Source organism: Grampus griseus (assembly GCF_964374135.1).
Source record: "Grampus griseus genome assembly, chromosome: 1".
NCBI lineage: Eukaryota > Metazoa > Chordata > Mammalia > Artiodactyla > Delphinidae > Grampus > Grampus griseus.
Window position 1 is genome coordinate 69,283,460 of NC_139017.1, and position 15,201 is coordinate 69,298,660.

General features: G+C 39.3%; 1 protein-coding gene across 1 annotated transcript in view; it reads left to right on the top strand.

The window, feature by feature from the left end:
* The first annotated feature begins 2,928 nt into the window (after nt 1–2,928).
* Nucleotides 2,929–15,201, top strand: part of LOC309828092 (interferon-activable protein 203-like) — a 40,277-nt gene continuing 28,004 nt past the window's right edge. The window contains exon 1 of the mRNA XM_082663174.1: nt 2,929–3,160. The gene's annotated coding sequence lies outside the window, so the exon portion shown is untranslated. The remainder of the gene's footprint in view (nt 3,161–15,201) is intronic.

Sequence of the window (15,201 nt, forward strand, 5' to 3'; positions counted from 1 at the left end):
TGGGGATATATGTATATGTATAGCTGATTCACTTTGTTATAAAGTGGAAGCTAACACACCATTGTAAAGCAATTATACTCCAAAAAAGATGTTAAAAAAAAAAAATAGGCCATACCATTCTTATTCCTAATCCTTGGATGTGATCTGTTTTTTTTTTTTCTTCTGGAAGCTTTAAGACTTGCTCTCTCCTTGGTGTTTTGTGATTTTAAAATAATGTGCTTTTATATATGTTGTCCCCCCCCCCCACCATTCAGCAAGCTAGATGTTAGTTCTTTGATAACTTCCTTTTCTTTATTGTCTTGGTTCATTCTTGCTTGGGCATCTATTATATATAACCACCTTGAGCTGGTTAATATTCACCCAAGCATAAACCTCTACACTTCTTTTCTCTCCCTTTTCTCCATCTCATTGTCTTCTAGGTATACACTGAAAAGGAACTCCTCAAATTTATCCTCCACCACTCTATTAAATTTAATTTTTTTCTGCTATCACATTTAAAAGACACATCTCTAAAAACTCTTCTGTAAATTTCTTTATTTTTTCACATTTGTTAGCATGATCTTTTTATTTCATTGATACAATGCCTTCTATCTCTGATGACTCTCTCTCTCTCTCTCTCTCTCTCTCTCTCTCTCTCTCTCTCTATATATATATATATATATGTAGTTTTCTTCTCCCTCATCCTTTGTCTTTGTTTCTTTTAAGTTCCTTTCTCTGCATGTTTTGTTCTTTTTCACATTAGGGGTTTTTCTGAACGTGATGCATGTCTGTTTACTTATATTTAAGAGTAAAAAGAGCACACATACACAAACTTTAAAAGTTACCTTTTTTTGTAAAAATGCTTAAGATTTACTCTCTTAGCAAATTTCAAGTATACAATACAGTATTATTAGCTATAGTCACCATGCTGTACATTAGATCCTTAAATCTTACTTATTGTTAAATATTTGTTGAATTAAAAAAAGTAGATAGAAGAATTTTCTTCCAAGCATGCAAAAACAAGAGAATGATTGGCTGTCTGTGCATGTGTGTGTACATGCACGTATGAGAGTGCATACATATATGTGTATGTATACATGTGTGTGTGTGTGTGTGTGTGTGTGTGTGTGTTTGGGTAATAAAAGCCAAACCTAAAGTTTGAGAAGAATATTATTCAGCTGAATTGCCAAAACCAGAGATTGATGTTAATCTGCACTCTCGAGTCCCTTGGTTATTCTAATTTCCTCTAATGCTGAATCCCACTGAATTTCCAAGCCAGTCGTGACCATGGCATGAAGTAACTAGCTCACTCCTCAGAGGAGTCTAGAATTTGTCTTGCTGCCATAGAACCAGCAACACACATACTAACTGTGCTGACATTTCCTACTCCCTTCCTATCTCGCCTCTCTAGCTGAACTGTCTTGGTTTGCACAACTGAGTGTCTGCCTCTATTTCCATGCCATACATTTCATCCTCCTGAGAGTGAAATTCTGTAAACCTTAACTAGGTTGGCAAAGTTAAGGTTTTTTAGCATTCCTTTGCTTCGTCTATTAAAATACCAACTGCACAATATGAATTATGGAGCATTGCTCTGAACTGTGTTTATTGATAACAGTAATCTGTGTGTTGTATACTGGAGTCTCTACTGAGAACATTACTCCACATGAATTGATTATAAGAAAAGGGGCAGGAAAATGTTCTGAATTATGGCCATTCCTCCCATGTGTCCACTGCCCTCTGATCTCTGGAGTGGGATCTCCTGACCTCCCTAAAGTTCCTCTTTACGCATTACCTTAACACCAGCTCCATGCATCCACATAACAGCAACCTAAAACCTGTGACAGGAAACAGTGAACACCCACAGGTGTTTCTGGACCTCACTCCAGATCCTCTTTGCTTTTTCCTGACTTACTCCTACTTTGGTGAAGTTATTCAGATGGTTTCATATCCAGACTTCAACTATCCCTTCCATCACTCTAGTTTGTATGAAAGTAATTGGCTTTCTTCTCTTTAGAAGACCTCGGATTATCTACGAACATTAGCTGTTTTAGGACCCATTTGCAGTCATGATCTCACTCTACTTGCAGATCAGCTGGTGAGTAACCACTATAAGGTCTGCTGGCTGGTGGCATTTATTCGACATCTCAGGGCGTACGGTACTCCGGAAGGCATCCACTGTCCTTCACAGAAGTAACACCGTAGACCGGAAGGTTTATCAGGCCCCTCTTATTCCAGAGGTTCAGTGTTCTTCCAGAATTTGCAAGGTTTCGAAGCTGTCATGATATAAGCCCACTAGCCACTTGTGTTTACCTTTGACTAATGCAGAAAGCATGATGAGTAAGCATGAGGTTAATCAGTGAAGTTAAGTAGCTAATCATAGTCAAGAGGGCCACTAATATCACATTCCTTTCTACATAATCTGAGGAAGGATTCACATATTTGTAATGACCTTCTACTTCTGTCAAGCTCCAGGTGTGTCAGTCATTAACTGGGTGAATGTTTTAGGTGCTATTTAAACCAACAGCTATTTTATAGAAAACTCACCCCCTTCCAGGAGTTTCAGTCAAAAAGAGTAGAGATAGAGGGTTCTTCCAAGATCTCTTCTTGCCACTGCTACTCTGAGAACAGGAAGTAAGGGATAAGTGGCCAGATGGCTTACCTTACTTCTTGTATATTTGAGAGTCATTCAAGGGAATATAGTTTTCTAATGACCCTCATGTAAGTCTGCTGGATAACAGAGTCCTAATGTTGGAACTCTTTTCATCTACTGACATTTATAATAAAAAAATTTTAAGTGTAACTTTGCCATAATTTTTCATTTTGATTAAGATATTTACAGGAAATAAACCGTTTATTTTCTCTGACTAATGAAACTGAAAGCTAAGAACGTTGGTGGGAGGAGTCTCAATACTGTTTCCTAACTTCTCTCTCTCCCCGGGGAAAGCACCGTATGAGGAAGCCAGCACTAAGTCAAGTTTTTGTATAGCCAGTGCCCTTTTTCCTTGTTGTCTTTCAAAATACTTCTTTTTCCTCTGCCCTTCAGGAGATTATAAAATTCTGAAGTTCACTCTCTGAGAGCTTTACTGATTTATCGTCCTACTTAAGCAAAATAAGCAGTGATTCTTGCATATCTGAAGAAAACCTCAACATCTAGACTACTGTGGAGGACATTTTCACTGAGGTAAGACTGGTAGGGATTTCTTTAGAGAGCTGTGGGTACCTGGTTGGTAGCCTCAAGGTGAGAAGGGGAGCTTTAGTCATGAAGAATTTGGGGGGAAATGTTTTATATCAACTATACTCAGAAAAGTGAAAACAGCAGTAGCTTGATTCTAATCCTTTACTGCCTAGGCAAATAATAGACATTTTATTCCACTACAACTGAAGCCTGAACAAAGGGAGATGCATTTTGACTATAGAAGATATTATAATGTATTCCCCAGGCAACTAGCGGCATGAGCTATATTTAGAGCAAAGGTTTGGTTTCCTTCCCTGGAAGATGCACAGGAAACTTGGTGGCTGTGGTGGGGGCCTCGGTGAAAGTCAAGATAGGGGCATGATAAAAGTATCATAAAATAATATTGAGTAAAAAAATACATCTGGATATAAAAGTGTATTGTATGGCATTGTCCTAATTTTAGAAAACACACACACACAGAGAAGAGCAGACAAGTTTCAATTCCGCAAGTACAGTTATATAAAACATGGCTTCTTTACCTCTCTTAAGACAGTTTACTTTTCCTTTTAGACTCCATTTTACACCAGCTGCCAGTGTTGTTATTTCAGTTTCTTTTAGGATTCCTTTCTGCCTTCCTGAAAATTAATACTTTTTTTTTTTCTGGTGGCAAGGCATAGGAGAGAGGCAATTACAAATAGATTTCTATTGTCTACTTTTAGAATTGTTTAAAGACTTTCTGCATGGCCTGATACAGTAATATTTTATATGTGCTTGACTAGAATATAAGATTTTTAATATTCATTTCAGAATCTTATGTATGTTAGATAAATGCTGTTAATTACACTTATTATATTTACTTTTAATAGGCAAATACACAATTAAAACTGTTGTATTTCCCTAGGAGGTGGACGTTTTATCATTGTGTTGTGCTCTGATGATACTTTTTATCTTCAGATCTATTTAAAACCACAGTAATATAGATAAACTGGTTTTCTTTTACTTACTCTTTGCATGATAAATATTTTACTTTTCCACCTTTAAGTGATCTTTTGTTAACAATACATTGGCAGATTTCTTAAATCCAAGTTGACCAATTTGTCACTTAAGCTTAACCGGTTAGAACCTTTATGCTGATAATTAACATATATTGTCTTGTATCTGCTTTCTTCTTTTCAATTTATGATACTTCTATATTCTCCTTTTTTGATTTGTTTTTTACTTATACCCCCATCTGACTTACCATTTAAGACAAATACATTAGTGAACTGTCATATTCTTTGTCCTCCCTCTCTCCCTCCACCATGTTGATATACTTCCTGCTTCTCTTCTCTTCAGTCAGGGCTTTATTTATTTTTAAGGCATAGACACACCTAATCAAGTTAAGTTTTCACCCTTACTTACCTTTCAGCTTACAGTTTTTCTTGACTTTATATATTAATTTTTACTGACTATTATTTCCAATAAATGTTTCCATGTGGGTCTTTGTCTGCCAAAACTACCAATGCCTCGAATGCAATAGTGTTTGAGGCCCTCATATTTAAGTATCATTTAGACTAGATTAAAAATTCTACTCTAAAAATTATTTTCCCCTCAAGATAGATGGGGAGTACCTCTTCTCTTACCCCTGGGACTAGATATGTTGTGAAATTCACAATCTAGAAACTTCAGAGAGGCTATTTAATGAATCTAAATGATTATCTGGGGAAAGGGAGCTAAGGTCTGCATTTTATATTTTTTTCTTCCAGTTTTATTGAGACATAATTGACATATGGCGCTGTATGAATTTAAGGTGTGCAGCATAGTGTTTGATTTATATCCATTGTGAAACGATAAGCATAATAAGTTTAGGCAACATCCATCATCTCATATAGATACAAAATTAAAGAAGTACAAAAAAATTTTCTTTTTCTTATGAAGAGAACTCTTAGGATATACTCTCATAATAACTTTCATATATAACATGCAGCAGTGGTAATTATATTTATCATGTTGTACATTACATCCCTAGTACCTATTTATGTTATAAAAGGAAGTTCTCACCTTTTTCCTGACTTCATCCAATTCCCTTTCTCCTCACAGTTTACCACAAATCTAATTTCTTTTCTATGAGTTTGTTGTTTGTTTGTTTGTTTGTTTTTGCAGTATAACTGACCTACAACATTGTGGTAGTTCCTGTTATGCAACATAGTGATTATTTCTTTCTTTTTTTTTTTTTTTTTTACATCTTTATTGGAGTATAATTGCTTTACAATGGTGTGTTAGTTTCTGCTGTATAACAAAGTGAATCAGCTATACATATACATATGTTCCCATATCTCTTCCCTCTTGCGTCTCCCTCCCTCCCACCCTCCCTATCCCACCCCTCTATGTGGTCACAAACCAGTGAGCTGATCTCCCTGTGCTATGAGGCTGCTTCCCACTAGCTATCTATTTTACGTTTGGTAGTGTATATATGTCCATGCCAGTCTCTCACTTTGTCACAGCTTACCCTTCCCCCTCCCCATATCCTCATGTCCATTCTCTAGTAGGTCTGTGTCTTTATTCCCGTTTTACCCCTAGGTTCTTCATGACCTTTCTTTTTTTATTATTTGTAGATTTTTGATGATGGCCATTCATTTCTCTAATGATTAATGATGTTGAGCATTCTTTCATGTGTTTGTTGGCAATCTGTATATCTTCTTTGGAGAAAAGTCTTCTCCCCATTTTTGGATTAGGTTGTTTGTTTTTTTGATATTGAGCTGCATGCTTGTAACTTTTGGAGATTAATCCTTTGTCAGTTGCTTCATTTGCAAATATCTTCTCCCATTCTGAGGGTTGTCTTTTCTTCTTGTTTATGGTTTCCTTTGCTGTGCAAAATTTTAAGTTTCATTAGGTCCCATTTGTTTATTTTTGTTTTTATATCCATTTCTCTAGGAGGTGTGTCAAAAGGATCTTGCTGTGATCTATGTCATAGAGTGTTCTGCCTATGTTTTCCTCTAAGAGTTTTGTAGTGTCTGGCCTTACATTTAGGTCTTTAATCCATTTTGAGTTTATTTTTGTGTATGGTGTTAGGTAGTGTTCTAATTTCATTCTTTTACATGTAGCTGTCCACTTTTCCCACCACTACTTATTGAGGAAACTCTCTTTTCTCCATTGTATATTCTTGCACCTTTATCAAAAATAAGGTGACCATATGTGTATGGGTTTATCTCTGGGCTTTCTATCTAGTTCCATTTACCTATATTTCTGTTTTAATTCCAGTACCATAGTGTCTTTTTTTTTTTTTTTTTTTTTGCGGTACGCGGGCCTCTCACTGTTGTGGCCTCTCCCGTTGTGGAGCACAGGCTCTGGACGCGCCGGCTCAGCGGCCATGGCTCACGGGCCCAGCCGCTCCGCGACATGTGGGATCTTCCCGTACTGGGGCACGAGCCCGTGTCCCCTGCATCGGCAGGCGGACTGTCAACCACTGCACCACCAGGGAAGCCCCATAGTGTCTTGATTACTGTAGCTTTGTAGTATAGTCTGAAATCAGGGATCATGGTACCTCCAGCTTTGTTCTTCTTTCTCAAAATTGTTTTGGCTGTTTGAAGTCTTTTGTGTTTCCATACAAATTTTAGATTTTTTTGTTCTAGTTCTGTGAAAACTGCCATTGGTAGTTTGATAGGGATTGCATTGTATCTGTAGAGTGCTTTGGGTAGTTTAGTCATTTTAATAATATTAATTCGTTCAATCCATGAACATTATATCTTTCCATTTTTTTGTGTTGTCTTCAATTTCTTTCATCAGTGTCTTATAGTTTTCCAAATACAGTTCTTCTACCTCCTTAGTAGATTTATTCTTAAGCATTTTATTCTTTTTGATGTGATTGTAAATGGGATTTTTTTCTTAATTTCTGTTTTTGATAGTTCATTGCTAGTGTATAGAAATGCAACAGATTTCTATATATTAACTTCATATCCTGCAACTTAAGTGAATTCATTGGTGAGTTTCAGTAGGTTTTTTGTGGTGTCTTTAGGATTTTCTATGTATAATATAATTTCATCTGCAAACAGTAACAGTTTTAATTTTTCCTTTACAATTTGGATTCCTTTTATTTTTCTTTGTTTCTAGTTTGGTTGCTGTGACTAGGACTTCTAATACTATGTTAAATAAAAGTGGTGAGAGTGGCCACTCTTATTCAACATAGTTTTGGAAGTTTTAGCCACAGCAATCAGAGAAGAAAAGGAAATAAAAGGAATCCAAATAGGAAAAGAAGAAGTAAAGCTGTCACTGTTTGCAGATGACATGATCCTATACACAGAGAACCCTAAAGATGCTACCAGAAAACTACTAGAGCTAATCAATGAATTTGGTAAAGTGGCAGGATACAAAATTAATGCACAGAAATCTCTGGCATTCCTATACACTAATGATGAAAAATCTGAAAGTGAAATCAAGAAAACACTCCCATTTACCATTGCAACAAAAAGAATAAAATATCTAGGAATAAACCTACCTAAGGAGACAAAAGACCTGTATGCAGAAAATTATAAGACACTGATGAAAGAAATTAAAGATGATACAAATAGATGGAGAGATATACCATGTTCTTGGATTGGAAGAATCAACATTGTGAAAATGACTCTACTACCCAAAGCAATCTATAGATTCAATGCAATCCCTATCAAACTACCACTGGCATTTTTCACAGAACTAGAACAAAAAATTTTGCAATTTGTATGGAAACACAAAAGACCCCAAATAGCCAAAGCAATCTTGAGAACGAAAGAAGGAACTGGAGGAATCAGGCTCCCTGACTTCAGACTATACTACAAAGCTACAGTTATCAAGACGGTATGGTACTGGCACAAAAACAGAAAGATAGATCAATGGAACAGGATAGAAAGACCAGAGATAAACCCATGCACATATGGACACCTTATCTTTGATAAAGGTGGCAGGAATATACAGTGGAGAAAGGACAGCCTCTTCAATAAGTGGTGCTGGGAAAACTGGACAGCTACATGTAAAAGTATGAGATTAGATCACTCCCTAACACCATACAGAAAAATAAGCTCAAAATTGGTTAAAGACCTAAATGTAAGGCCAGAAACTATCAAACTCTTAGAGGAAAACATAGGCAGAACACTCTATGACATAAATCACAGCAAGATCCTTTCTGACCCACCTCCTAGAGTAATGGAAATAAAAACAAAAATAAACAAATGGGACCTAATGAAACTTCAAAGCTTTTGCACAGCAAAGGAAACCATAAACAAGACCAAAAGACAACCCTCAGAATTGGAGAAAATATTTGCAAATGAAGCAACCGACAAAGGATTAATCTCCAAAATTTACAAGCAGCTCATGCAGCTCAATAACAAGAAAACAAACAACCCAATTCAAAAATGGGCAGAAGACCTAAATAGACTTTTCTCCAAAGAAGATATACAGACTGCCAACAAACACATGAAAGAATGCTCAACATCATTAATCATTAGAGAATTGCAAATCAAAACTACAATGAGATATCATCTCACACCAGTCAGAATGGCCATCATCAAAAAATCTAGAAACAATAAATGCTGGAGAGGGTGTGGAGAAAAGGGAACACTCTTGCACTGCTGGTGGGAATGTGAATTGGTTCAGCCACTATGGAGAACAGTATGGAGGTTCCTTAAAAAACTACAAATAGAACTACCATATGACCCAGCAATCCCACTACTGGGCATATACCCTGAGAAAACCAAAATTCAAAAAGAGTCATGTACCAAAATGTTCATTGCAGCTCTATTTACAATAGCCCGGAGATGGAAACAACCTAAGTGCCCATCATCGGATGAATGGATAAGGAAGATGTGGCACATATATACAATGGAATATTACTCAGCCATAAAAAGAAACGAAATTGAGCTATTTGTAATGAGGTGGATAGACCTAGAGTCTGTCATACAGAGTGAAGTAAGTCAGAAAGAAAAAGACAAATACCGTATGCTAACACATATATATGGAATTTAAGAAAAAAATGTCATGAAGAACCTAGGGGTAAAGCAGGAATAAAGACGCAAACCTCCTAGAGAACGGACTTGAGGTTATGGGGAGGGGGAAGGGTTAGCTGTGACAGGGCGAGAGAGAGTCATGGGCATATACACACTAACAAACGTAGTAAGGTAGATAGCTAGTGGGAAGCAGCCGCATGGCACAGGGATATTGGCTCGGTGCTTTGTGACAGCCTGGAGGGGTGGGATAGGGAGGGTGGGAGGGAGGGAGATGCAAGAGGGAAGACATATGGGAACATATGTTTATGTATGACTGATTCACTTTGTTATAAAGCAGAAACTAACACACCATTGTAAAGCAATTATACCCCAATAAAGATGTAAAAAAAAAAAAAAGTGGTGAGAGTGGGCTTCCTTGTCTTGTTCATGTATATATGATTATTTTAACTTGCTGACCTCTTAAGTTTAAACACATTTTAACAACACTGCATTTCCTCCCCCCTTTCCACATTTATAATTTTGACATCATATTCACATCTTTTTGTTTCCCTTAACAACTTATTGCAGATGTAGATGATTTTACAACTTTTGTCTTTTAACCTTCCTACTAGCTTTATACATGGCTAATATATGACCTTTACTGTATATTTGCATTTACGAATGAGATTTTTTTCCTTTTATGTTTCATGTTTCTTTTCTTTTTACTTGGAAAAGTCCCTTTAACATTTCTTTTAAAGCCAGTTTGCTGGTGCTGAACTCTTTTAGCTTTTGCTTGCCTGTAAAACTTTTAATCTCTCCATAAAATCTGAATGAAAGACTTGCTGGCAAGAGTATTCTTGGTTGCAGATTATTCTTTTTCATCACTTTAACCATATCATGCCACTCCCTTCTGGTCTGCAGAGTTTCTGCCGAAAAGTCAGCTGATAGCCTTATGGGAATTCCCTTGTATGAAACTTGTTGCTTTTCCCTTGCTGATTTTAATATTTTCTCCTTATCTTTAATTTTTGCCATCTTAATTACAGTGTGTCTTGGTGTGGTCCTCTTTGGGTTGATCCTGTTTGGGACTCTCTAGGCTTCCTGTCTGTTTCCTTACACAGGTTAAGGAAGTTTTCAGCTATTAATGTCTTCAAATATGTTCTCTGCCCCTTTTTCTCTCTCTTCTCCTTCTGGGACCCTCCTATGATATGATGAATGATAACATGTTTGATGTTGTCCCAGAGTTCTCTTAAACTGTCCTCATTTCTTTCTTTCTTTTTTTTAATTTTTGTTCAGCTTCAGTGATTTCCATTATTCTGTCTTCCAGCTCACTGATCTGTTCTACTGTATCATTAGCTCTACTGTTGTTTCTTTCTGGTTTATTTTTCATTTCAGTTACTTTATTCTTCATCTGTGTTTGATTCTTCTTTATATTTTCTAATTTTTTGTTAAAAACGTCTAACTTTCCACTCTGTTCATCCAATCTGCTCCCGAGTTCTTTGAGCATCTTTATGGTCACCTCTGTGAACTACTTACTGGGTAGGTTGCCTATGTCCACTTCACTTAGTTGTTCTTCTGAGGTTTTATCTTGTTCCTTCATTTGGAACATATTCCTCTATAGCTTCATTTTACCTAATTTCTTCTTTTATTTCTGTGTATTTGGTACGTTGGTTATGTTTCCTGACCTTGGAGAAGTAGTCTTTTGTAGAAGATGTCCTATTTGTCCCAGCAGTGCACTCCCTTCTGGTCACCAGAGCTATATGCTCTAGGGCTGCAGTCCCCAACTTTTTGGCACCAGAGACCAGTTTCATGGAAGACAATTATTCCACAGACTGAGGTGGGGGGAATGGTTTTGGGATGATTCAAGCGCATTACATTTATTATGCTCTTTATTTCTATTATTATTACAATGTGATATATAATGAAATAATTATACAACTCACCGTAATGCAGAATCAATGGGAGCCCTCAGCGGTTTTCCTGCGACTAGATGGTCCCATCTGGGGATGATGGGAGACAGTTACAGCTGAAGTGTGTTGCTCATGCCCAGTCTACTCTGTAATCTTGTTTTGGTTGCTGACACTGCAGAAAACCCTGCTTCACAAAGATAGGATGTTGGAAATGGAAGCAGGCTTTCCAGTGCTTTTGTGGCAATTTAAGGATATTCCACCTTGACTTTAATCCAGACTGCATGGAGATTTGAAGTTGTCTCAAACATACTTTTAAGGCCACTGTCATTTGCAGTCTCAAGCAGTCGATCGTCTTCTAGCATGAACAAAATCGATTCACCTGGCTTACTCACAAATGAGTTGTAGATCCATTCCTTCCCAGTTTGGGGGTCTTTTGTGGTTGGGAAGTAATGCTCAAACTCTCTAGAAAGCTGAGATAGGTGATCATGCACCAGCTGGGAGAAAGAAGGCCCTGGCTCAGTCTCTCAAAATCTCTGCTAATGTTTGAAACATATCAAATATCCCAATGTTCACTCGTCACCCCCCTAATTCCAGTTTGGCTTTGAATGAAGTCACTTTATCTGCTGACTTGAACACAGTTGTAGCTCTCCCCTGAAGTGACAGATCGAGTTTGTTGAGCAGGTTGAAAACATCACACAAGTAAGCAAGTTTGAGACCCATTTTGTGTCACTGAAATTTGCCGCCAATGGTGACTGTTTTTCTAAAAGAAATCTCTGAGGCAGCTCTCATAACTCAAAAACTCTCACCAGTGATCTACTTTTAGAAAGCCATCTCACTTCTGTGTATAAGAGAAGATGTGTGTACTCTGTGTCCATCTCCTCACAGAGCTACGTGAACAAATGTGGGTTAAGGGCATGTACTTTAATGTGGCTGATAATTTTAATCGCATCCTGCAAAACGTTGTTACGTTCAGGTGACATTTTTCGGCTAACCAGCATTTCTCTATGGATGACACAGTGCGTAGACTCACATTCAGAAGCGACCCAGTTGACCTGAGTAGTGAAACCAGAAAGCTGTCCAGTCATGGCAGCCACTCTGTCTGTGCATATACCGACACAAAATGACCAGTTCAGTTTTCCTGATATGTAATCATTCAAAGACTTGAATAGTTCTGCAGCTGTGGTGTTGGTTGGCAACAAAAGTGCACATAACATATCCTCATGCAAATCCTCCTGAAAAATATATCACACAGAAACAAGCATTGTTGCTTTGTTGTCAACATCGGTAGACTCATCAACCTGGATTGTATACCACGGTGACTCGTTAATTCTCTCTAACAATTGTGCCTCAATATCCTCTGCTATTTCATCAATTCATCTAGTTATGGTGCAGCCGAAAGAGGAACACGTGCCACCTTTGAACTGCAGCCTCTCCTAAAAGTTCACAACAAATGTCCTTAGCAGCAGGCAGGATCAACTGTTCACCAATAGTAAAGGGCTTCTTAGCTTTAGCAATGCAATTAGCCATTAAGAATGATGCTCTCAGTGCAGACACATGTGATGAAGTGGTGGCCTTCGATAATTGCTTCTGTTCTTTATGTTCACGTTTTTTTGTTTTGAAAAAATCCAAAGGCTTGTCTTTTCATGCAGGGTGCTTTGTCTCCATGTGGTGAAACAGTTTTGAAGGTTTCGTGGCTTCGTTGGATAGCTGGTCACCGCATATTATGCAAAGTGGGCTTGGAGAATGTGAATCACCTGTTCCAATGAACCCGTAATTTAAGTAGGACTCTTGGTATTTTCTTTTAAATGCAGCTTTCATTTTGTTGGCAGTCTTAAGAGTCTTCTGCTGTCTCATCATTGGGTCTTTCCCCATTTTCAAAGAAGCTCTCCAGTGACTTTTGTTTTTTACTCATTTTGGCTAGGGTTAGCTTGCGGGCTTGCCAAAACTGTGACTGAGACAAGTGCGCAATGCGGGAAAGAGGCATGGACAGAAGTAGTAAATAAAATAATGGGCCAGCCATGTGCAGACTAAAATAAGTGTCGGATTCTGGCTTAAGCTCTGCCACCAGATGCAGCTGTACAATTGAAGTACATCAACTCACTTGCCACTATAAAGCCTACCACCAGATGCAGCTTGTCACTTGCCACTCACTGATAGGGTTTTGATATGAGTCTGCAAGCAATTGATTTATTATGGTCTCTGTGCAGTCAAACCTCTCTGCTAATGATAATCTATATTTGCAGCTACTCCCCAGTGCTAGCAACACTGCCTCAGCTCCACCTCAGATCATTAGGCATTAGATTCTCATAAGGAGTGCACAACCTAAATCCTTCACATGCGCAGTCACAGTAGGGTTCGCACTCCTATGAGACTCTAGCGCGGTCACTGATCTGACAGGAGGTGGAGCTCAGGCAGTAATGCGAGCAATGGGGAGCAGTTATAAATACAGATGAAGCTTTGCTTGCTTGCCCGCTGCTCATCTCCTGCTGTGAAGCCCTGTTCCTAATAGGCCATGGACTGGTACCTGTCTGTAGCCCAGGGTTCGGGGGCCCCTGCTCTAGGGGTTCACCCTATGAGGGCTATGCAAGTCTTCTTTTGTGGTCGGCTGACTATCGTGTATAGTCTGGTAGGTGTGGCTGACCCCAGTTGGTTGCCAGGCCCTGCCTTGTGCTAAGGACAATGGTTGGTGAGTCTGGGTCACAAGGTGACCGGCTGTGCAACCTTGGGGGTCCCAGGGACAGTGCTGGCCCATTGGTGGGCAGGCCAGCAGGCTACAGGTTCTGGCGTGTCCCAAAACTGGTGCTGGCCACTAGTGAGTGGGGTTTGGTCATGGGGCAGCTGGCTGAGGGGTCCAGTGTGTCTCAGAACTGGTGTTGGCCTGTTGGTGGTTGGGTCTGGGGCCCAGTGGCCCCAGGGCTGGAGTCAGCTTGCTAAAGGACAGGACCAGGGACCAGGGCTTACTGGGACTAGTGCCGGCTCACTGGTGGGTCGGCCACTGGCTACAGGACCCTGGAGGTCCTGAAGCTGGTATAAGCCTGTTGGTCATTGGGGCCAAAGCCTAGGGCCACTGGCTAAGGGGTCCATGGTGTCCCAGAATTGGTTTCGACCTACTGGCAGGCAGGTCAATGGCCCAGGAGATTCTTGGGCTGGTGGTGGATTGGCTGGTTTCTGATAAGGCAGTCTGCAGCACTGTGGTGGTCCTGGGCCAGTGTGGGCTCATCACTCTATGGGCCTGATCTCACTGAGGATGCTCCTGATCTCTCAAGAAGGAATAATTCACAACCCTGGGAATTTGAACATTCCAATTATAGAAGAGGTACACAAACACATGTTTCCTAACTAAAAGAATTCATGACTTGAAACAGAAAACTGGAATGCACACCATACATTGAGTGCCATCAAGGAGGTGCACAGGGCGGTGCTAAAGAGGCCCAGAGAGTGACACTCCCTCCCAAGTCAGGCCCCTGGCAGCTTTCAGAAGACAAAGCCTCAGTTGAGTCTTGAATGCTCTAAGGAGGTATTCAGAGGAAGAGAGATGGGAATGGCTTTCTAGGCCTTGGGAAAGGAATTAACAAAGTCATGAAATATGAAAAGGTAAGGTGTGGTGTGTATTTGTAGAGCAAAAATTACAATAAATAAATAATAAAAATTACAGAGGTAAAGAAAGGCAGATTATTCAAGGCATTTTAAGCCAGGCTATGGAGCAAGAACTTTTTCAAAGAGAAAATGGGAAACTGTTGAAGGATGTCAAGTGAGCTAGAACTGTGGCTTTATAGAGAGATATCTGGCTCTATGAAAAGAACTGATTAGAGAAATTAAGCCTGGAAGGAGAAAAATCAAGCAGCCATCGAAATAATTCCAGCCAATAAATGCTGTGATCCTGTCTAAGAGAGAAGGGAGAAGTCCAACAAAGGGACACTGATATGGGCACATAGGACACAGAGAACATGGTCCACGCCCCAGGGAGAGATGATGCTAATAAGAACTGACTAGGGAAGTGCCAAGTGGATGGACTAGGGTTGGTACCCAGCGTGGAGCTGTAGTGCTATGGCAGAAGGATATTTGTATAAGGTGAGAGGTTGCAGCCCGTTTTGTTCCTAGGCCACTTCAGACATGGTGGAAAGAGTCATGAACCAACAAGGCAGACATTCAAGAAGTAGGCTGCAGCTCCAATAAAGGATGGGAGGAGGAATCAGGGACTTTG